Source organism: Salminus brasiliensis, chromosome 9 (genome assembly GCF_030463535.1).
Source record: "Salminus brasiliensis chromosome 9, fSalBra1.hap2, whole genome shotgun sequence".
In the NCBI taxonomy this organism is placed as follows: Eukaryota; Metazoa; Chordata; class Actinopteri; order Characiformes; family Bryconidae; genus Salminus; species Salminus brasiliensis.
This window is the reverse complement of record NC_132886.1, coordinates 10,604,498-10,624,718: the sequence shown is the minus strand read 5'-3', so window position 1 is coordinate 10,624,718 and position 20,221 is coordinate 10,604,498. Positions and strand designations below refer to the sequence as shown.

At 38.8% G+C, this 20,221-nt stretch overlaps 16 non-coding genes across 16 annotated transcripts; all 16 read left to right on the top strand.

Moving 5' to 3' along the window:
• Window positions 1–651: 651 nt before the first annotated feature.
• LOC140563198 (small nucleolar RNA U3) lies at window positions 652–865 on the top strand. Its single transcript, XR_011980417.1, has one exon. It is a non-coding gene; the product is annotated as a small nucleolar RNA U3 (small nucleolar RNA).
• A 1,057-nt stretch (window positions 866–1,922) lies between these two features.
• On the top strand, window positions 1,923–2,136 carry LOC140563197 (small nucleolar RNA U3). The gene has a single exon (XR_011980416.1). It is a non-coding gene; the product is annotated as a small nucleolar RNA U3 (small nucleolar RNA).
• Window positions 2,137–3,193: 1,057 nt separating this feature from the next.
• On the top strand, window positions 3,194–3,407 carry LOC140563195 (small nucleolar RNA U3). Its single transcript, XR_011980414.1, has one exon. It is a non-coding gene; the product is annotated as a small nucleolar RNA U3 (small nucleolar RNA).
• A 1,057-nt stretch (window positions 3,408–4,464) lies between these two features.
• Window positions 4,465–4,678, top strand: LOC140563232 (small nucleolar RNA U3). Its single transcript, XR_011980451.1, has one exon. It is a non-coding gene; the product is annotated as a small nucleolar RNA U3 (small nucleolar RNA).
• Window positions 4,679–5,735: 1,057 nt separating this feature from the next.
• LOC140563194 (small nucleolar RNA U3) lies at window positions 5,736–5,949 on the top strand. The gene has a single exon (XR_011980413.1). It is a non-coding gene; the product is annotated as a small nucleolar RNA U3 (small nucleolar RNA).
• A 1,057-nt stretch (window positions 5,950–7,006) lies between these two features.
• On the top strand, window positions 7,007–7,220 carry LOC140563193 (small nucleolar RNA U3). Its single transcript, XR_011980412.1, has one exon. It is a non-coding gene; the product is annotated as a small nucleolar RNA U3 (small nucleolar RNA).
• Window positions 7,221–8,284: 1,064 nt separating this feature from the next.
• LOC140563192 (small nucleolar RNA U3) lies at window positions 8,285–8,498 on the top strand. The gene has a single exon (XR_011980411.1). It is a non-coding gene; the product is annotated as a small nucleolar RNA U3 (small nucleolar RNA).
• Window positions 8,499–9,555: 1,057 nt separating this feature from the next.
• On the top strand, window positions 9,556–9,769 carry LOC140563191 (small nucleolar RNA U3). The gene has a single exon (XR_011980410.1). It is a non-coding gene; the product is annotated as a small nucleolar RNA U3 (small nucleolar RNA).
• Window positions 9,770–10,826: 1,057 nt separating this feature from the next.
• LOC140563190 (small nucleolar RNA U3) lies at window positions 10,827–11,040 on the top strand. The gene has a single exon (XR_011980409.1). It is a non-coding gene; the product is annotated as a small nucleolar RNA U3 (small nucleolar RNA).
• A 1,057-nt stretch (window positions 11,041–12,097) lies between these two features.
• Window positions 12,098–12,311, top strand: LOC140563189 (small nucleolar RNA U3). The gene has a single exon (XR_011980408.1). It is a non-coding gene; the product is annotated as a small nucleolar RNA U3 (small nucleolar RNA).
• Window positions 12,312–13,368: 1,057 nt separating this feature from the next.
• LOC140563188 (small nucleolar RNA U3) lies at window positions 13,369–13,582 on the top strand. Its single transcript, XR_011980407.1, has one exon. It is a non-coding gene; the product is annotated as a small nucleolar RNA U3 (small nucleolar RNA).
• A 1,057-nt stretch (window positions 13,583–14,639) lies between these two features.
• Window positions 14,640–14,853, top strand: LOC140563187 (small nucleolar RNA U3). The gene has a single exon (XR_011980406.1). It is a non-coding gene; the product is annotated as a small nucleolar RNA U3 (small nucleolar RNA).
• Window positions 14,854–15,910: 1,057 nt separating this feature from the next.
• On the top strand, window positions 15,911–16,124 carry LOC140563186 (small nucleolar RNA U3). Its single transcript, XR_011980405.1, has one exon. It is a non-coding gene; the product is annotated as a small nucleolar RNA U3 (small nucleolar RNA).
• A 1,057-nt stretch (window positions 16,125–17,181) lies between these two features.
• On the top strand, window positions 17,182–17,395 carry LOC140563184 (small nucleolar RNA U3). Its single transcript, XR_011980403.1, has one exon. It is a non-coding gene; the product is annotated as a small nucleolar RNA U3 (small nucleolar RNA).
• Window positions 17,396–18,452: 1,057 nt separating this feature from the next.
• Window positions 18,453–18,666, top strand: LOC140563183 (small nucleolar RNA U3). The gene has a single exon (XR_011980402.1). It is a non-coding gene; the product is annotated as a small nucleolar RNA U3 (small nucleolar RNA).
• Window positions 18,667–19,723: 1,057 nt separating this feature from the next.
• LOC140563182 (small nucleolar RNA U3) lies at window positions 19,724–19,937 on the top strand. Its single transcript, XR_011980401.1, has one exon. It is a non-coding gene; the product is annotated as a small nucleolar RNA U3 (small nucleolar RNA).
• Window positions 19,938–20,221: the final 284 nt, after the last annotated feature.

The window sequence follows — 20,221 nt, the reverse complement described above, 5'->3', positions numbered from 1 at the left end:
TCGTCTTTTCTCAAATGATTTGTTTAAGCTGAAAAATCACGTTTAAAAAGTGTTACTAAACTCTTACTTCATTCGGGTGCTGTGCTTATTCATCAGGCCTAGCAGTATTTAGTGCTGTCTGTCTGCTCTTTTAGCTCCCTCTGTTGTCCAAAGTATTGAACTACAAGACAAAGAAATCCTTGGAAACTGGGGGTCCGGGAGTCTTTTTCCAGGACGTTGTGTGATAAATCTCAGTGTTTATTGAATACAGTACAAACACAGCAGAACTGTACCTCATCTGACAGACGAGAAGTAAGATTAAGGCTGAAAATATAGACTATAAGCTCTCACTATAAGGTCTATGAGCCTTACAGTCTTTTCATCTTAACTTCTACAAGTGAACTACAGGCTAAGATTTATTGTTTGATTTCATTTAGCACTTTCCTGTGCGTACATCCCATACCAATGAAAACAGCATAAATTCTTAATCGACACAGATCATTCTGCATGTGGTTTTTTATTTATAAACTGTAGTTTATCATATGTGTATCTGAACTCGTTCTTGGGGCTTCAACTTTCTCTACGCGTGTCTCAACGTATAATCGCTCAGTCCACCGTCTCCGTGCGTTGTAGTTATTTAAGGTAGTGGAGCAGCGAGCGCCGAGAGAAGTTAAGACTATACTTTCAGGGATCATTTCTATAGTTCCTAACTTGGAAGTGTGATTAGAAAGTGTTACGTCTCCCTAACCACGATGACGAGTAGCGATGCACTCTTCTGAGCGCGAATCGGGTATCGGCTTGTGATATTCATCAAAGGCCTTTATCATTGATGACCGTTCTCTGCTCTTTATAGAGTATGGGAGGAAGAGTGCATGTTCAGAGTGGTTAGTCTTATAATTACAGGTGAATGCAAAAAAAGAAGAAACGTTTTTACTTTGTTCAGTTTTTTTTGGTAGCTCTTAAGTAAATGCATTAGCTCTACCCGTGGATGATTACAAGTATTTTCTAGTGTTTTTAAAACTTTATCAATAGTTTGCAAGACTATTTAATGCTTAATTATTTAAAAGCAGTGTGTTTTAAAAGTCCACTGTGCTTCCTTTGAAACATGCGAACAAAAATGGCGCAAATATTGCTCTGAATTTAAGTGGCTTACACGTGATCTCATCCCACAAACTCCGCAAACCTGTGGATGTTGAGTCACTGTTGAAACGACGCTCATATGTGATTTCAGTATCAGTTCAACGTGTTGTCTTTCCTCTCTCTCTTAAGAGCAACCTGCTGAACACAGACGTTCGTCTTTTCTCAAATGATTTGTTTAAGCTGAAAAATCACGTTTAAAAAGTGTTACTAAACTCTTACTTCATTCGGGTGCTGTGCTTATTCATCAGGCCTAGCAGTATTTAGTGCTGTCTGTCTGCTCTTTTAGCTCCCTCTGTTGTCCAAAGTATTGAACTACAAGACAAAGAAATCCTTGGAAACTGGGGGTCCGGGAGTCTTTTTCCAGGACGTTGTGTGATAAATCTCAGTGTTTATTGAATACAGTACAAACACAGCAGAACTGTACCTCATCTGACAGACGAGAAGTAAGATTAAGGCTGAAAATATAGACTATAAGCTCTCACTATAAGGTCTATGAGCCTTACAGTCTTTTCATCTTAACTTCTACAAGTGAACTACAGGCTAAGATTTATTGTTTGATTTCATTTAGCACTTTCCTGTGCGTACATCCCATACCAATGAAAACAGCATAAATTCTTAATCGACACAGATCATTCTGCATGTGGTTTTTTATTTATAAACTGTAGTTTATCATATGTGTATCTGAACTCGTTCTTGGGGCTTCAACTTTCTCTACGCGTGTCTCAACGTATAATCGCTCAGTCCACCGTCTCCGTGCGTTGTAGTTATTTAAGGTAGTGGAGCAGCGAGCGCCGAGAGAAGTTAAGACTATACTTTCAGGGATCATTTCTATAGTTCCTAACTTGGAAGTGTGATTAGAAAGTGTTACGTCTCCCTAACCACGATGACGAGTAGCGATGCACTCTTCTGAGCGCGAATCGGGTATCGGCTTGTGATATTCATCAAAGGCCTTTATCATTGATGACCGTTCTCTGCTCTTTATAGAGTATGGGAGGAAGAGTGCATGTTCAGAGTGGTTAGTCTTATAATTACAGGTGAATGCAAAAAAAGAAGAAACGTTTTTACTTTGTTCAGTTTTTTTTGGTAGCTCTTAAGTAAATGCATTAGCTCTACCCGTGGATGATTACAAGTATTTTCTAGTGTTTTTAAAACTTTATCAATAGTTTGCAAGACTATTTAATGCTTAATTATTTAAAAGCAGTGTGTTTTAAAAGTCCACTGTGCTTCCTTTGAAACATGCGAACAAAAATGGCGCAAATATTGCTCTGAATTTAAGTGGCTTACACGTGATCTCATCCCACAAACTCCGCAAACCTGTGGATGTTGAGTCACTGTTGAAACGACGCTCATATGTGATTTCAGTATCAGTTCAACGTGTTGTCTTTCCTCTCTCTCTTAAGAGCAACCTGCTGAACACAGACGTTCGTCTTTTCTCAAATGATTTGTTTAAGCTGAAAAATCACGTTTAAAAAGTGTTACTAAACTCTTACTTCATTCGGGTGCTGTGCTTATTCATCAGGCCTAGCAGTATTTAGTGCTGTCTGTCTGCTCTTTTAGCTCCCTCTGTTGTCCAAAGTATTGAACTACAAGACAAAGAAATCCTTGGAAACTGGGGGTCCGGGAGTCTTTTTCCAGGACGTTGTGTGATAAATCTCAGTGTTTATTGAATACAGTACAAACACAGCAGAACTGTACCTCATCTGACAGACGAGAAGTAAGATTAAGGCTGAAAATATAGACTATAAGCTCTCACTATAAGGTCTATGAGCCTTACAGTCTTTTCATCTTAACTTCTACAAGTGAACTACAGGCTAAGATTTATTGTTTGATTTCATTTAGCACTTTCCTGTGCGTACATCCCATACCAATGAAAACAGCATAAATTCTTAATCGACACAGATCATTCTGCATGTGGTTTTTTATTTATAAACTGTAGTTTATCATATGTGTATCTGAACTCGTTCTTGGGGCTTCAACTTTCTCTACGCGTGTCTCAACGTATAATCGCTCAGTCCACCGTCTCCGTGCGTTGTAGTTATTTAAGGTAGTGGAGCAGCGAGCGCCGAGAGAAGTTAAGACTATACTTTCAGGGATCATTTCTATAGTTCCTAACTTGGAAGTGTGATTAGAAAGTGTTACGTCTCCCTAACCACGATGACGAGTAGCGATGCACTCTTCTGAGCGCGAATCGGGTATCGGCTTGTGATATTCATCAAAGGCCTTTATCATTGATGACCGTTCTCTGCTCTTTATAGAGTATGGGAGGAAGAGTGCATGTTCAGAGTGGTTAGTCTTATAATTACAGGTGAATGCAAAAAAAGAAGAAACGTTTTTACTTTGTTCAGTTTTTTTTGGTAGCTCTTAAGTAAATGCATTAGCTCTACCCGTGGATGATTACGAGTATTTTCTAGTGTTTTTAAAACTTTATCAATAGTTTGCAAGACTATTTAATGCTTAATTATTTAAAAGCAGTGTGTTTTAAAAGTCCACTGTGCTTCCTTTGAAACATGCGAACAAAAATGGCGCAAATATTGCTCTGAATTTAAGTGGCTTACACGTGATCTCATCCCACAAACTCCGCAAACCTGTGGATGTTGAGTCACTGTTGAAACGACGCTCATATGTGATTTCAGTATCAGTTCAACGTGTTGTCTTTCCTCTCTCTCTTAAGAGCAACCTGCTGAACACAGACGTTCGTCTTTTCTCAAATGATTTGTTTAAGCTGAAAAATCACGTTTAAAAAGTGTTACTAAACTCTTACTTCATTCGGGTGCTGTGCTTATTCATCAGGCCTAGCAGTATTTAGTGCTGTCTGTCTGCTCTTTTAGCTCCCTCTGTTGTCCAAAGTATTGAACTACAAGACAAAGAAATCCTTGGAAACTGGGGGTCCGGGAGTCTTTTTCCAGGACGTTGTGTGATAAATCTCAGTGTTTATTGAATACAGTACAAACACAGCAGAACTGTACCTCATCTGACAGACGAGAAGTAAGATTAAGGCTGAAAATATAGACTATAAGCTCTCACTATAAGGTCTATGAGCCTTACAGTCTTTTCATCTTAACTTCTACAAGTGAACTACAGGCTAAGATTTATTGTTTGATTTCATTTAGCACTTTCCTGTGCGTACATCCCATACCAATGAAAACAGCATAAATTCTTAATCGACACAGATCATTCTGCATGTGGTTTTTTATTTATAAACTGTAGTTTATCATATGTGTATCTGAACTCGTTCTTGGGGCTTCAACTTTCTCTACGCGTGTCTCAACGTATAATCGCTCAGTCCACCGTCTCCGTGCGTTGTAGTTATTTAAGGTAGTGGAGCAGCGAGCGCCGAGAGAAGTTAAGACTATGCTTTCAGGGATCATTTCTATAGTTCCTAACTTGGAAGTGTGATTAGAAAGTGTTACGTCTCCCTAACCACGATGACGAGTAGCGATGCACTCTTCTGAGCGCGAATCGGGTATCGGCTTGTGATATTCATCAAAGGCCTTTATCATTGATGACCGTTCTCTGCTCTTTATAGAGTATGGGAGGAAGAGTGCATGTTCAGAGTGGTTAGTCTTATAATTACAGGTGAATGCAAAAAAAGAAGAAACGTTTTTACTTTGTTCAGTTTTTTTTGGTAGCTCTTAAGTAAATGCATTAGCTCTACCCGTGGATGATTACGAGTATTTTCTAGTGTTTTTAAAACTTTATCAATAGTTTGCAAGACTATTTAATGCTTAATTATTTAAAAGCAGTGTGTTTTAAAAGTCCACTGTGCTTCCTTTGAAACATGCGAACAAAAATGGCGCAAATATTGCTCTGAATTTAAGTGGCTTACACGTGATCTCATCCCACAAACTCCGCAAACCTGTGGATGTTGAGTCACTGTTGAAACGACGCTCATATGTGATTTCAGTATCAGTTCAACGTGTTGTCTTTCCTCTCTCTCTTAAGAGCAACCTGCTGAACACAGACGTTCGTCTTTTCTCAAATGATTTGTTTAAGCTGAAAAATCACGTTTAAAAAGTGTTACTAAACTCTTACTTCATTCGGGTGCTGTGCTTATTCATCAGGCCTAGCAGTATTTAGTGCTGTCTGTCTGCTCTTTTAGCTCCCTCTGTTGTCCAAAGTATTGAACTACAAGACAAAGAAATCCTTGGAAACTGGGGGTCCGGGAGTCTTTTTCCAGGACGTTGTGTGATAAATCTCAGTGTTTATTGAATACAGTACAAACACAGCAGAACTGTACCTCATCTGACAGACGAGAAGTAAGATTAAGGCTGAAAATATAGACTATAAGCTCTCACTATAAGGTCTATGAGCCTTACAGTCTTTTCATCTTAACTTCTACAAGTGAACTACAGGCTAAGATTTATTGTTTGATTTCATTTAGCACTTTCCTGTGCGTACATCCCATACCAATGAAAACAGCATAAATTCTTAATCGACACAGATCATTCTGCATGTGGTTTTTTATTTATAAACTGTAGTTTATCATATGTGTATCTGAACTCGTTCTTGGGGCTTCAACTTTCTCTACGCGTGTCTCAACGTATAATCGCTCAGTCCACCGTCTCCGTGCGTTGTAGTTATTTAAGGTAGTGGAGCAGCGAGCGCCGAGAGAAGTTAAGACTATACTTTCAGGGATCATTTCTATAGTTCCTAACTTGGAAGTGTGATTAGAAAGTGTTACGTCTCCCTAACCACGATGACGAGTAGCGATGCACTCTTCTGAGCGCGAATCGGGTATCGGCTTGTGATATTCATCAAAGGCCTTTATCATTGATGACCGTTCTCTGCTCTTTATAGAGTATGGGAGGAAGAGTGCATGTTCAGAGTGGTTAGTCTTATAATTACAGGTGAATGCAAAAAAAGAAGAAACGTTTTTACTTTGTTCAGTTTTTTTTGGTAGCTCTTAAGTAAATGCATTAGCTCTACCCGTGGATGATTACGAGTATTTTCTAGTGTTTTTAAAACTTTATCAATAGTTTGCAAGACTATTTAATGCTTAATTATTTAAAAGCAGTGTGTTTTAAAAGTCCACTGTGCTTCCTTTGAAACATGCGAACAAAAATGGCGCAAATATTGCTCTGAATTTAAGTGGCTTACACGTGATCTCATCCCACAAACTCCGCAAACCTGTGGATGTTGAGTCACTGTTGAAACGACGCTCATATGTGATTTCAGTATCAGTTCAACGTGTTGTCTTTCCTCTCTCTCTTAAGAGCAACCTGCTGAACACAGACGTTCGTCTTTTCTCAAATGATTTGTTTAAGCTGAAAAATCACGTTTAAAAAGTGTTACTAAACTCTTACTTCATTCGGGTGCTGTGCTTATTCATCAGGCCTAGCAGTATTTAGTGCTGTCTGTCTGCTCTTTTAGCTCCCTCTGTTGTCCAAAGTATTGAACTACAAGACAAAGAAATCCTTGGAAACTGGGGGTCCGGGAGTCTTTTTCCAGGACGTTGTGTGATAAATCTCAGTGTTTATTGAATACAGTACAAACACAGCAGAACTGTACCTCATCTGACAGACGAGAAGTAAGATTAAGGCTGAAAATATAGACTATAAGCTCTCACTATAAGGTCTATGAGCCTTACAGTCTTTTCATCTTAACTTCTACAAGTGAACTACAGGCTAAGATTTATTGTTTGATTTCATTTAGCACTTTCCTGTGCGTACATCCCATACCAATGAAAACAGCATAAATTCTTAATCGACACAGATCATTCTGCATGTGGTTTTTTATTTATAAACTGTAGTTTATCATATGTGTATCTGAACTCGTTCTTGGGGCTTCAACTTTCTCTACGCGTGTCTCAACGTATAATCGCTCAGTCCACCGTCTCCGTGCGTTGTAGTTATTTAAGGTAGTGGAGCAGCGAGCGCCGAGAGAAGTTAAGACTATACTTTCAGGGATCATTTCTATAGTTCCTAACTTGGAAGTGTGATTAGAAAGTGTTACGTCTCCCTAACCACGATGACGAGTAGCGATGCACTCTTCTGAGCGCGAATCGGGTATCGGCTTGTGATATTCATCAAAGGCCTTTATCATTGATGACCGTTCTCTGCTCTTTATAGAGTATGGGAGGAAGAGTGCATGTTCAGAGTGGTTAGTCTTATAATTACAGGTGAATGCAAAAAAAGAAGAAACGTTTTTACTTTGTTCAGTTTTTTTTGGTAGCTCTTAAGTAAATGCATTAGCTCTACCCGTGGATGATTACGAGTATTTTCTAGTGTTTTTAAAACTTTATCAATAGTTTGCAAGACTATTTAATGCTTAATTATTTAAAAGCAGTGTGTTTTAAAAGTCCACTGTGCTTCCTTTGAAACATGCGAACAAAAATGGCGCAAATATTGCTCTGAATTTAAGTGGCTTACACGTGATCTCATCCCACAAACTCCGCAAACCTGTGGATGTTGAGTCAATGTTGAAACGACGCTCATATGTGATTTCAGTATCAGTTCAACGTGTTGTCTTTCCTCTCTCTCTTAAGAGCAACCTGCTGAACACAGACGTTCGTCTTTTCTCAAATGATTTGTTTAAGCTGAAAAATCACGTTTAAAAAGTGTTACTAAACTCTTACTTCATTCGGGTGCTGTGCTTATTCATCAGGCCTAGCAGTTAGTGCTATTTAGTGCTGTCTGTCTGCTCTTTTAGCTCCCTCTGTTGTCCAAAGTATTGAACTACAAGACAAAGAAATCCTTGGAAACTGGGGGTCCGGGAGTCTTTTTCCAGGACGTTGTGTGATAAATCTCAGTGTTTATTGAATACAGTACAAACACAGCAGAACTGTACCTCATCTGACAGACGAGAAGTAAGATTAAGGCTGAAAATATAGACTATAAGCTCTCACTATAAGGTCTATGAGCCTTACAGTCTTTTCATCTTAACTTCTACAAGTGAACTACAGGCTAAGATTTATTGTTTGATTTCATTTAGCACTTTCCTGTGCGTACATCCCATACCAATGAAAACAGCATAAATTCTTAATCGACACAGATCATTCTGCATGTGGTTTTTTATTTATAAACTGTAGTTTATCATATGTGTATCTGAACTCGTTCTTGGGGCTTCAACTTTCTCTACGCGTGTCTCAACGTATAATCGCTCAGTCCACCGTCTCCGTGCGTTGTAGTTATTTAAGGTAGTGGAGCAGCGAGCGCCGAGAGAAGTTAAGACTATACTTTCAGGGATCATTTCTATAGTTCCTAACTTGGAAGTGTGATTAGAAAGTGTTACGTCTCCCTAACCACGATGACGAGTAGCGATGCACTCTTCTGAGCGCGAATCGGGTATCGGCTTGTGATATTCATCAAAGGCCTTTATCATTGATGACCGTTCTCTGCTCTTTATAGAGTATGGGAGGAAGAGTGCATGTTCAGAGTGGTTAGTCTTATAATTACAGGTGAATGCAAAAAAAGAAGAAACGTTTTTACTTTGTTCAGTTTTTTTTGGTAGCTCTTAAGTAAATGCATTAGCTCTACCCGTGGATGATTACGAGTATTTTCTAGTGTTTTTAAAACTTTATCAATAGTTTGCAAGACTATTTAATGCTTAATTATTTAAAAGCAGTGTGTTTTAAAAGTCCACTGTGCTTCCTTTGAAACATGCGAACAAAAATGGCGCAAATATTGCTCTGAATTTAAGTGGCTTACACGTGATCTCATCCCACAAACTCCGCAAACCTGTGGATGTTGAGTCACTGTTGAAACGACGCTCATATGTGATTTCAGTATCAGTTCAACGTGTTGTCTTTCCTCTCTCTCTTAAGAGCAACCTGCTGAACACAGACGTTCGTCTTTTCTCAAATGATTTGTTTAAGCTGAAAAATCACGTTTAAAAAGTGTTACTAAACTCTTACTTCATTCGGGTGCTGTGCTTATTCATCAGGCCTAGCAGTATTTAGTGCTGTCTGTCTGCTCTTTTAGCTCCCTCTGTTGTCCAAAGTATTGAACTACAAGACAAAGAAATCCTTGGAAACTGGGGGTCCGGGAGTCTTTTTCCAGGACGTTGTGTGATAAATCTCAGTGTTTATTGAATACAGTACAAACACAGCAGAACTGTACCTCATCTGACAGACGAGAAGTAAGATTAAGGCTGAAAATATAGACTATAAGCTCTCACTATAAGGTCTATGAGCCTTACAGTCTTTTCATCTTAACTTCTACAAGTGAACTACAGGCTAAGATTTATTGTTTGATTTCATTTAGCACTTTCCTGTGCGTACATCCCATACCAATGAAAACAGCATAAATTCTTAATCGACACAGATCATTCTGCATGTGGTTTTTTATTTATAAACTGTAGTTTATCATATGTGTATCTGAACTCGTTCTTGGGGCTTCAACTTTCTCTACGCGTGTCTCAACGTATAATCGCTCAGTCCACCGTCTCCGTGCGTTGTAGTTATTTAAGGTAGTGGAGCAGCGAGCGCCGAGAGAAGTTAAGACTATACTTTCAGGGATCATTTCTATAGTTCCTAACTTGGAAGTGTGATTAGAAAGTGTTACGTCTCCCTAACCACGATGACGAGTAGCGATGCACTCTTCTGAGCGCGAATCGGGTATCGGCTTGTGATATTCATCAAAGGCCTTTATCATTGATGACCGTTCTCTGCTCTTTATAGAGTATGGGAGGAAGAGTGCATGTTCAGAGTGGTTAGTCTTATAATTACAGGTGAATGCAAAAAAAGAAGAAACGTTTTTACTTTGTTCAGTTTTTTTTGGTAGCTCTTAAGTAAATGCATTAGCTCTACCCGTGGATGATTACGAGTATTTTCTAGTGTTTTTAAAACTTTATCAATAGTTTGCAAGACTATTTAATGCTTAATTATTTAAAAGCAGTGTGTTTTAAAAGTCCACTGTGCTTCCTTTGAAACATGCGAACAAAAATGGCGCAAATATTGCTCTGAATTTAAGTGGCTTACACGTGATCTCATCCCACAAACTCCGCAAACCTGTGGATGTTGAGTCACTGTTGAAACGACGCTCATATGTGATTTCAGTATCAGTTCAACGTGTTGTCTTTCCTCTCTCTCTTAAGAGCAACCTGCTGAACACAGACGTTCGTCTTTTCTCAAATGATTTGTTTAAGCTGAAAAATCACGTTTAAAAAGTGTTACTAAACTCTTACTTCATTCGGGTGCTGTGCTTATTCATCAGGCCTAGCAGTATTTAGTGCTGTCTGTCTGCTCTTTTAGCTCCCTCTGTTGTCCAAAGTATTGAACTACAAGACAAAGAAATCCTTGGAAACTGGGGGTCCGGGAGTCTTTTTCCAGGACGTTGTGTGATAAATCTCAGTGTTTATTGAATACAGTACAAACACAGCAGAACTGTACCTCATCTGACAGACGAGAAGTAAGATTAAGGCTGAAAATATAGACTATAAGCTCTCACTATAAGGTCTATGAGCCTTACAGTCTTTTCATCTTAACTTCTACAAGTGAACTACAGGCTAAGATTTATTGTTTGATTTCATTTAGCACTTTCCTGTGCGTACATCCCATACCAATGAAAACAGCATAAATTCTTAATCGACACAGATCATTCTGCATGTGGTTTTTTATTTATAAACTGTAGTTTATCATATGTGTATCTGAACTCGTTCTTGGGGCTTCAACTTTCTCTACGCGTGTCTCAACGTATAATCGCTCAGTCCACCGTCTCCGTGCGTTGTAGTTATTTAAGGTAGTGGAGCAGCGAGCGCCGAGAGAAGTTAAGACTATACTTTCAGGGATCATTTCTATAGTTCCTAACTTGGAAGTGTGATTAGAAAGTGTTACGTCTCCCTAACCACGATGACGAGTAGCGATGCACTCTTCTGAGCGCGAATCGGGTATCGGCTTGTGATATTCATCAAAGGCCTTTATCATTGATGACCGTTCTCTGCTCTTTATAGAGTATGGGAGGAAGAGTGCATGTTCAGAGTGGTTAGTCTTATAATTACAGGTGAATGCAAAAAAAGAAGAAACGTTTTTACTTTGTTCAGTTTTTTTTGGTAGCTCTTAAGTAAATGCATTAGCTCTACCCGTGGATGATTACGAGTATTTTCTAGTGTTTTTAAAACTTTATCAATAGTTTGCAAGACTATTTAATGCTTAATTATTTAAAAGCAGTGTGTTTTAAAAGTCCACTGTGCTTCCTTTGAAACATGCGAACAAAAATGGCGCAAATATTGCTCTGAATTTAAGTGGCTTACACGTGATCTCATCCCACAAACTCCGCAAACCTGTGGATGTTGAGTCACTGTTGAAACGACGCTCATATGTGATTTCAGTATCAGTTCAACGTGTTGTCTTTCCTCTCTCTCTTAAGAGCAACCTGCTGAACACAGACGTTCGTCTTTTCTCAAATGATTTGTTTAAGCTGAAAAATCACGTTTAAAAAGTGTTACTAAACTCTTACTTCATTCGGGTGCTGTGCTTATTCATCAGGCCTAGCAGTATTTAGTGCTGTCTGTCTGCTCTTTTAGCTCCCTCTGTTGTCCAAAGTATTGAACTACAAGACAAAGAAATCCTTGGAAACTGGGGGTCCGGGAGTCTTTTTCCAGGACGTTGTGTGATAAATCTCAGTGTTTATTGAATACAGTACAAACACAGCAGAACTGTACCTCATCTGACAGACGAGAAGTAAGATTAAGGCTGAAAATATAGACTATAAGCTCTCACTATAAGGTCTATGAGCCTTACAGTCTTTTCATCTTAACTTCTACAAGTGAACTACAGGCTAAGATTTATTGTTTGATTTCATTTAGCACTTTCCTGTGCGTACATCCCATACCAATGAAAACAGCATAAATTCTTAATCGACACAGATCATTCTGCATGTGGTTTTTTATTTATAAACTGTAGTTTATCATATGTGTATCTGAACTCGTTCTTGGGGCTTCAACTTTCTCTACGCGTGTCTCAACGTATAATCGCTCAGTCCACCGTCTCCGTGCGTTGTAGTTATTTAAGGTAGTGGAGCAGCGAGCGCCGAGAGAAGTTAAGACTATACTTTCAGGGATCATTTCTATAGTTCCTAACTTGGAAGTGTGATTAGAAAGTGTTACGTCTCCCTAACCACGATGACGAGTAGCGATGCACTCTTCTGAGCGCGAATCGGGTATCGGCTTGTGATATTCATCAAAGGCCTTTATCATTGATGACCGTTCTCTGCTCTTTATAGAGTATGGGAGGAAGAGTGCATGTTCAGAGTGGTTAGTCTTATAATTACAGGTGAATGCAAAAAAAGAAGAAACGTTTTTACTTTGTTCAGTTTTTTTTGGTAGCTCTTAAGTAAATGCATTAGCTCTACCCGTGGATGATTACGAGTATTTTCTAGTGTTTTTAAAACTTTATCAATAGTTTGCAAGACTATTTAATGCTTAATTATTTAAAAGCAGTGTGTTTTAAAAGTCCACTGTGCTTCCTTTGAAACATGCGAACAAAAATGGCGCAAATATTGCTCTGAATTTAAGTGGCTTACACGTGATCTCATCCCACAAACTCCGCAAACCTGTGGATGTTGAGTCACTGTTGAAACGACGCTCATATGTGATTTCAGTATCAGTTCAACGTGTTGTCTTTCCTCTCTCTCTTAAGAGCAACCTGCTGAACACAGACGTTCGTCTTTTCTCAAATGATTTGTTTAAGCTGAAAAATCACGTTTAAAAAGTGTTACTAAACTCTTACTTCATTCGGGTGCTGTGCTTATTCATCAGGCCTAGCAGTATTTAGTGCTGTCTGTCTGCTCTTTTAGCTCCCTCTGTTGTCCAAAGTATTGAACTACAAGACAAAGAAATCCTTGGAAACTGGGGGTCCGGGAGTCTTTTTCCAGGACGTTGTGTGATAAATCTCAGTGTTTATTGAATACAGTACAAACACAGCAGAACTGTACCTCATCTGACAGACGAGAAGTAAGATTAAGGCTGAAAATATAGACTATAAGCTCTCACTATAAGGTCTATGAGCCTTACAGTCTTTTCATCTTAACTTCTACAAGTGAACTACAGGCTAAGATTTATTGTTTGATTTCATTTAGCACTTTCCTGTGCGTACATCCCATACCAATGAAAACAGCATAAATTCTTAATCGACACAGATCATTCTGCATGTGGTTTTTTATTTATAAACTGTAGTTTATCATATGTGTATCTGAACTCGTTCTTGGGGCTTCAACTTTCTCTACGCGTGTCTCAACGTATAATCGCTCAGTCCACCGTCTCCGTGCGTTGTAGTTATTTAAGGTAGTGGAGCAGCGAGCGCCGAGAGAAGTTAAGACTATACTTTCAGGGATCATTTCTATAGTTCCTAACTTGGAAGTGTGATTAGAAAGTGTTACGTCTCCCTAACCACGATGACGAGTAGCGATGCACTCTTCTGAGCGCGAATCGGGTATCGGCTTGTGATATTCATCAAAGGCCTTTATCATTGATGACCGTTCTCTGCTCTTTATAGAGTATGGGAGGAAGAGTGCATGTTCAGAGTGGTTAGTCTTATAATTACAGGTGAATGCAAAAAAAGAAGAAACGTTTTTACTTTGTTCAGTTTTTTTTGGTAGCTCTTAAGTAAATGCATTAGCTCTACCCGTGGATGATTACGAGTATTTTCTAGTGTTTTTAAAACTTTATCAATAGTTTGCAAGACTATTTAATGCTTAATTATTTAAAAGCAGTGTGTTTTAAAAGTCCACTGTGCTTCCTTTGAAACATGCGAACAAAAATGGCGCAAATATTGCTCTGAATTTAAGTGGCTTACACGTGATCTCATCCCACAAACTCCGCAAACCTGTGGATGTTGAGTCACTGTTGAAACGACGCTCATATGTGATTTCAGTATCAGTTCAACGTGTTGTCTTTCCTCTCTCTCTTAAGAGCAACCTGCTGAACACAGACGTTCGTCTTTTCTCAAATGATTTGTTTAAGCTGAAAAATCACGTTTAAAAAGTGTTACTAAACTCTTACTTCATTCGGGTGCTGTGCTTATTCATCAGGCCTAGCAGTATTTAGTGCTGTCTGTCTGCTCTTTTAGCTCCCTCTGTTGTCCAAAGTATTGAACTACAAGACAAAGAAATCCTTGGAAACTGGGGGTCCGGGAGTCTTTTTCCAGGACGTTGTGTGATAAATCTCAGTGTTTATTGAATACAGTACAAACACAGCAGAACTGTACCTCATCTGACAGACGAGAAGTAAGATTAAGGCTGAAAATATAGACTATAAGCTCTCACTATAAGGTCTATGAGCCTTACAGTCTTTTCATCTTAACTTCTACAAGTGAACTACAGGCTAAGATTTATTGTTTGATTTCATTTAGCACTTTCCTGTGCGTACATCCCATACCAATGAAAACAGCATAAATTCTTAATCGACACAGATCATTCTGCATGTGGTTTTTTATTTATAAACTGTAGTTTATCATATGTGTATCTGAACTCGTTCTTGGGGCTTCAACTTTCTCTACGCGTGTCTCAACGTATAATCGCTCAGTCCACCGTCTCCGTGCGTTGTAGTTATTTAAGGTAGTGGAGCAGCGAGCGCCGAGAGAAGTTAAGACTATACTTTCAGGGATCATTTCTATAGTTCCTAACTTGGAAGTGTGATTAGAAAGTGTTACGTCTCCCTAACCACGATGACGAGTAGCGATGCACTCTTCTGAGCGCGAATCGGGTATCGGCTTGTGATATTCATCAAAGGCCTTTATCATTGATGACCGTTCTCTGCTCTTTATAGAGTATGGGAGGAAGAGTGCATGTTCAGAGTGGTTAGTCTTATAATTACAGGTGAATGCAAAAAAAGAAGAAACGTTTTTACTTTGTTCAGTTTTTTTTGGTAGCTCTTAAGTAAATGCATTAGCTCTACCCGTGGATGATTACGAGTATTTTCTAGTGTTTTTAAAACTTTATCAATAGTTTGCAAGACTATTTAATGCTTAATTATTTAAAAGCAGTGTGTTTTAAAAGTCCACTGTGCTTCCTTTGAAACATGCGAACAAAAATGGCGCAAATATTGCTCTGAATTTAAGTGGCTTACACGTGATCTCATCCCACAAACTCCGCAAACCTGTGGATGTTGAGTCACTGTTGAAACGACGCTCATATGTGATTTCAGTATCAGTTCAACGTGTTGTCTTTCCTCTCTCTCTTAAGAGCAACCTGCTGAACACAGACGTTCGTCTTTTCTCAAATGATTTGTTTAAGCTGAAAAATCACGTTTAAAAAGTGTTACTAAACTCTTACTTCATTCGGGTGCTGTGCTTATTCATCAGGCCTAGCAGTATTTAGTGCTGTCTGTCTGCTCTTTTAGCTCCCTCTGTTGTCCAAAGTATTGAACTACAAGACAAAGAAATCCTTGGAAACTGGGGGTCCGGGAGTCTTTTTCCAGGACGTTGTGTGATAAATCTCAGTGTTTATTGAATACAGTACAAACACAGCAGAACTGTACCTCATCTGACAGACGAGAAGTAAGATTAAGGCTGAAAATATAGACTATAAGCTCTCACTATAAGGTCTATGAGCCTTACAGTCTTTTCATCTTAACTTCTACAAGTGAACTACAGGCTAAGATTTATTGTTTGATTTCATTTAGCACTTTCCTGTGCGTACATCCCATACCAATGAAAACAGCATAAATTCTTAATCGACACAGATCATTCTGCATGTGGTTTTTTATTTATAAACTGTAGTTTATCATATGTGTATCTGAACTCGTTCTTGGGGCTTCAACTTTCTCTACGCGTGTCTCAACGTATAATCGCTCAGTCCACCGTCTCCGTGCGTTGTAGTTATTTAAGGTAGTGGAGCAGCGAGCGCCGAGAGAAGTTAAGACTATACTTTCAGGGATCATTTCTATAGTTCCTAACTTGGAAGTGTGATTAGAAAGTGTTACGTCTCCCTAACCACGATGACGAGTAGCGATGCACTCTTCTGAGCGCGAATCGGGTATCGGCTTGTGATATTCATCAAAGGCCTTTATCATTGATGACCGTTCTCTGCTCTTTATAGAGTATGGGAGGAAGAGTGCATGTTCAGAGTGGTTAGTCTTATAATTACAGGTGAATGCAAAAAAAGAAGAAACGTTTTTACTTTGTTCAGTTTTTTTTGGTAGCTCTTAAGTAAATGCATTAGCTCTACCCGTGGATGATTACGAGTATTTTCTAGTGTTTTTAAAACTTTATCAATAGTTTGCAAGACTATTTAATGCTTAATTATTTAAAAGCAGTGTGTTTTAAAAGTCCACTGTGCTTCCTTTGAAACATGCGAACAAAAATGGCGCAAATATTGCTCTGAATTTAAGTGGCTTACACGTGATCTCATCCCACAAACTCCGCAAACCTGTGGATGTTGAGTCACTGTTGAAACGACGCTCATATGTGATTTCAGTATCAGTTCAACGTGTTGTCTTTCCTCTCTCTCTTAAGAGCAACCTGCTGAACACAGACGTTCGTCTTTTCTCAAATGATTTGTTTAAGCTGAAAAATCACGTTTAAAAAGTGTTACTAAACTCTTACTTCATTCGGGTGCTGTGCTTATTCATCAGGCCTAGCAGTATTTAGTGCTGTCTGTCTGCTCTTTTAGCTCCCTCTGTTGTCCAAAGTATTGAACTACAAGACAAAGAAATCCTTGGAAACTGGGGGTCCGGGAGTCTTTTTCCAGGACGTTGTGTGATAAATCTCAGTGTTTATTGAATACAGTACAAACACAGCAGAACTGTACCTCATCTGACAGACGAGAAGTAAGATTAAGGCTGAAAATATAGACTATAAGCTCTCACTATAAGGTCTATGAGCCTTACAGTCTTTTCATCTTAACTTCTACAAGTGAACTACAGGCTAAGATTTATTGTTTGATTTCATTTAGCACTTTCCTGTGCGTACATCCCATACCAATGAAAACAGCATAAATTCTTAATCGACACAGATCATTCTGCATGTGGTTTTTTATTTATAAACTGTAGTTTATCATATGTGTATCTGAACTCGTTCTTGGGGCTTCAACTTTCTCTACGCGTGTCTCAACGTATAATCGCTCAGTCCACCGTCTCCGTGCGTTGTAGTTATTTAAGGTAGTGGAGCAGCGAGCGCCGAGAGAAGTTAAGACTATACTTTCAGGGATCATTTCTATAGTTCCTAACTTGGAAGTGTGATTAGAAAGTGTTACGTCTCCCTAACCACGATGACGAGTAGCGATGCACTCTTCTGAGCGCGAATCGGGTATCGGCTTGTGATATTCATCAAAGGCCTTTATCATTGATGACCGTTCTCTGCTCTTTATAGAGTATGGGAGGAAGAGTGCATGTTCAGAGTGGTTAGTCTTATAATTACAGGTGAATGCAAAAAAAGAAGAAACGTTTTTACTTTGTTCAGTTTTTTTTGGTAGCTCTTAAGTAAATGCATTAGCTCTACCCGTGGATGATTACGAGTATTTTCTAGTGTTTTTAAAACTTTATCAATAGTTTGCAAGACTATTTAATGCTTAATTATTTAAAAGCAGTGTGTTTTAAAAGTCCACTGTGCTTCCTTTGAAACATGCGAACAAAAATGGCGCAAATATTGCTCTGAATTTAAGTGGCTTACACGTGATCTCATCCCACAAACTCCGCAAACCTGTGGATGTTGAGTCACTGTTGAAACGACGCTCATATGTGATTTCAGTATCAGTTCAACGTGTTGTCTTTCCTCTCTCTCTTAAGAGCAACCTGCTGAACACAGACGTTCGTCTTTTCTCAAATGATTTGTTTAAGCTGAAAAATCACGTTTAAAAAGTGTTACTAAACTCTTACTTCATTCGGGTGCTGTGCTTATTCATCAGGCCTAGCAGTATTTAGTGCTGTCTGTCTGCTCTTTTAGCTCCCTCTGTTGTCCAAAGTATTGAACTACAAGACAAAGAAATCCTTGGAAACTGGGGGTCCGGGAGTCTTTTTCCAGGACGTTGTGTGATAAATCTCAGTGTTTATTGAATACAGTACAAACACAGCAGAACTGTACCTCATCTGACAGACGAGAAGTAAGATTAAGGCTGAAAATATAGACTATAAGCTCTCACTATAAGGTCTATGAGCCTTACAGTCTTTTCATCTTAACTTCTACAAGTGAACTACAGGCTAAGATTTATTGTTTGATTTCATTTAGCACTTTCCTGTGCGTACATCCCATACCAATGAAAACAGCATAAATTCTTAATCGACACAGATCATTCTGCATGTGGTTTTTTATTTATAAACTGTAGTTTATCATATGTGTATCTGAACTCGTTCTTGGGGCTTCAACTTTCTCTACGCGTGTCTCAACGTATAATCGCTCAGTCCACCGTCTCCGTGCGTTGTAGTTATTTAAGGTAGTGGAGCAGCGAGCGCCGAGAGAAGTTAAGACTATACTTTCAGGGATCATTTCTATAGTTCCTAACTTGGAAGTGTGATTAGAAAGTGTTACGTCTCCCTAACCACGATGACGAGTAGCGATGCACTCTTCTGAGCGCGAATCGGGTATCGGCTTGTGATATTCATCAAAGGCCTTTATCATTGATGACCGTTCTCTGCTCTTTATAGAGTATGGGAGGAAGAGTGCATGTTCAGAGTGGTTAGTCTTATAATTACAGGTGAATGCAAAAAAAGAAGAAACGTTTTTACTTTGTTCAGTTTTTTTTGGTAGCTCTTAAGTAAATGCATTAGCTCTACCCGTGGATGATTACGAGTATTTTCTAGTGTTTTTAAAACTTTATCAATAGTTTGCAAGACTATTTAATGCTTAATTATTTAAAAGCAGTGTGTTTTAAAAGTCCACTGTGCTTCCTTTGAAACATGCGAACAAAAATGGCGCAAATATTGCTCTGAATTTAAGTGGCTTACACGTGATCTCATCCCACAAACTCCGCAAACCTGTGGATGTTGAGTCACTGTTGAAACGACGCTCATATGTGATTTCAGTATCAGTTCAACGTGTTGTCTTTCCTCTCTCTCTTAAGAGCAACCTGCTGAACACAGACGTTCGTCTTTTCTCAAATGATTTGTTTAAGCTGAAAAATCACGTTTAAAAAGTGTTACTAAACTCTTACTTCATTCGGGTGCTGTGCTTATTCATCAGGCCTAGCAGTATTTAGTGCTGTCTGTCTGCTCTTTTAGCTCCCTCTGTTGTCCAAAGTATTGAACTACAAGACAAAGAAATCCTTGGAAACTGGGGGTCCGGGAGTCTTTTTCCAGGACGTTGTGTGATAAATCTCAGTGTTTATTGAATACAGTACAAACACAGCAGAACTGTACCTCATCTGACAGACGAGAAGTAAGATTAAGGCTGAAAATATAGACTATAAGCTCTCACTATAAGGTCTATGAGCCTTACAGTCTTTTCATCTTAACTTCTACAAGTGAACTACAGGCTAAGATTTATTGTTTGATTTCATTTAGCACTTTCCTGTGCGTACATCCCATACCAATGAAAACAGCATAAATTCTTAATCGACACAGATCATTCTGCATGTGGTTTTTTATTTATAAACTGTAGTTTATCATATGTGTATCTGAACTCGTTCTTGGGGCTTCAACTTTCTCTACGCGTGTCTCAACGTATAATCGCTCAGTCCACCGTCTCCGTGCGTTGTAGTTATTTAAGGTAGTGGAGCAGCGAGCGCCGAGAGAAGTTAAGACTATACTTTCAGGGATCATTTCTATAGTTCCTAACTTGGAAGTGTGATTAGAAAGTGTTACGTCTCCCTAACCACGATGACGAGTAGCGATGCACTCTTCTGAGCGCGAATCGGGTATCGGCTTGTGATATTCATCAAAGGCCTTTATCATTGATGACCGTTCTCTGCTCTTTATAGAGTATGGGAGGAAGAGTGCATGTTCAGAGTGGTTAGTCTTATAATTACAGGTGAATGCAAAAAAAGAAGAAACGTTTTTACTTTGTTCAGTTTTTTTTGGTAGCTCTTAAGTAAATGCATTAGCTCTACCCGTGGATGATTACGAGTATTTTCTAGTGTTTTTAAAACTTTATCAATAGTTTGCAAGACTATTTAATGCTTAATTATTTAAAAGCAGTGTGTTTTAAAAGTCCACTGTGCTTCCTTTGAAACATGCGAACAAAAATGGCGCAAATATTGCTCTGAATTTAAGTGGCTTACACGTGATCTCATCCCAC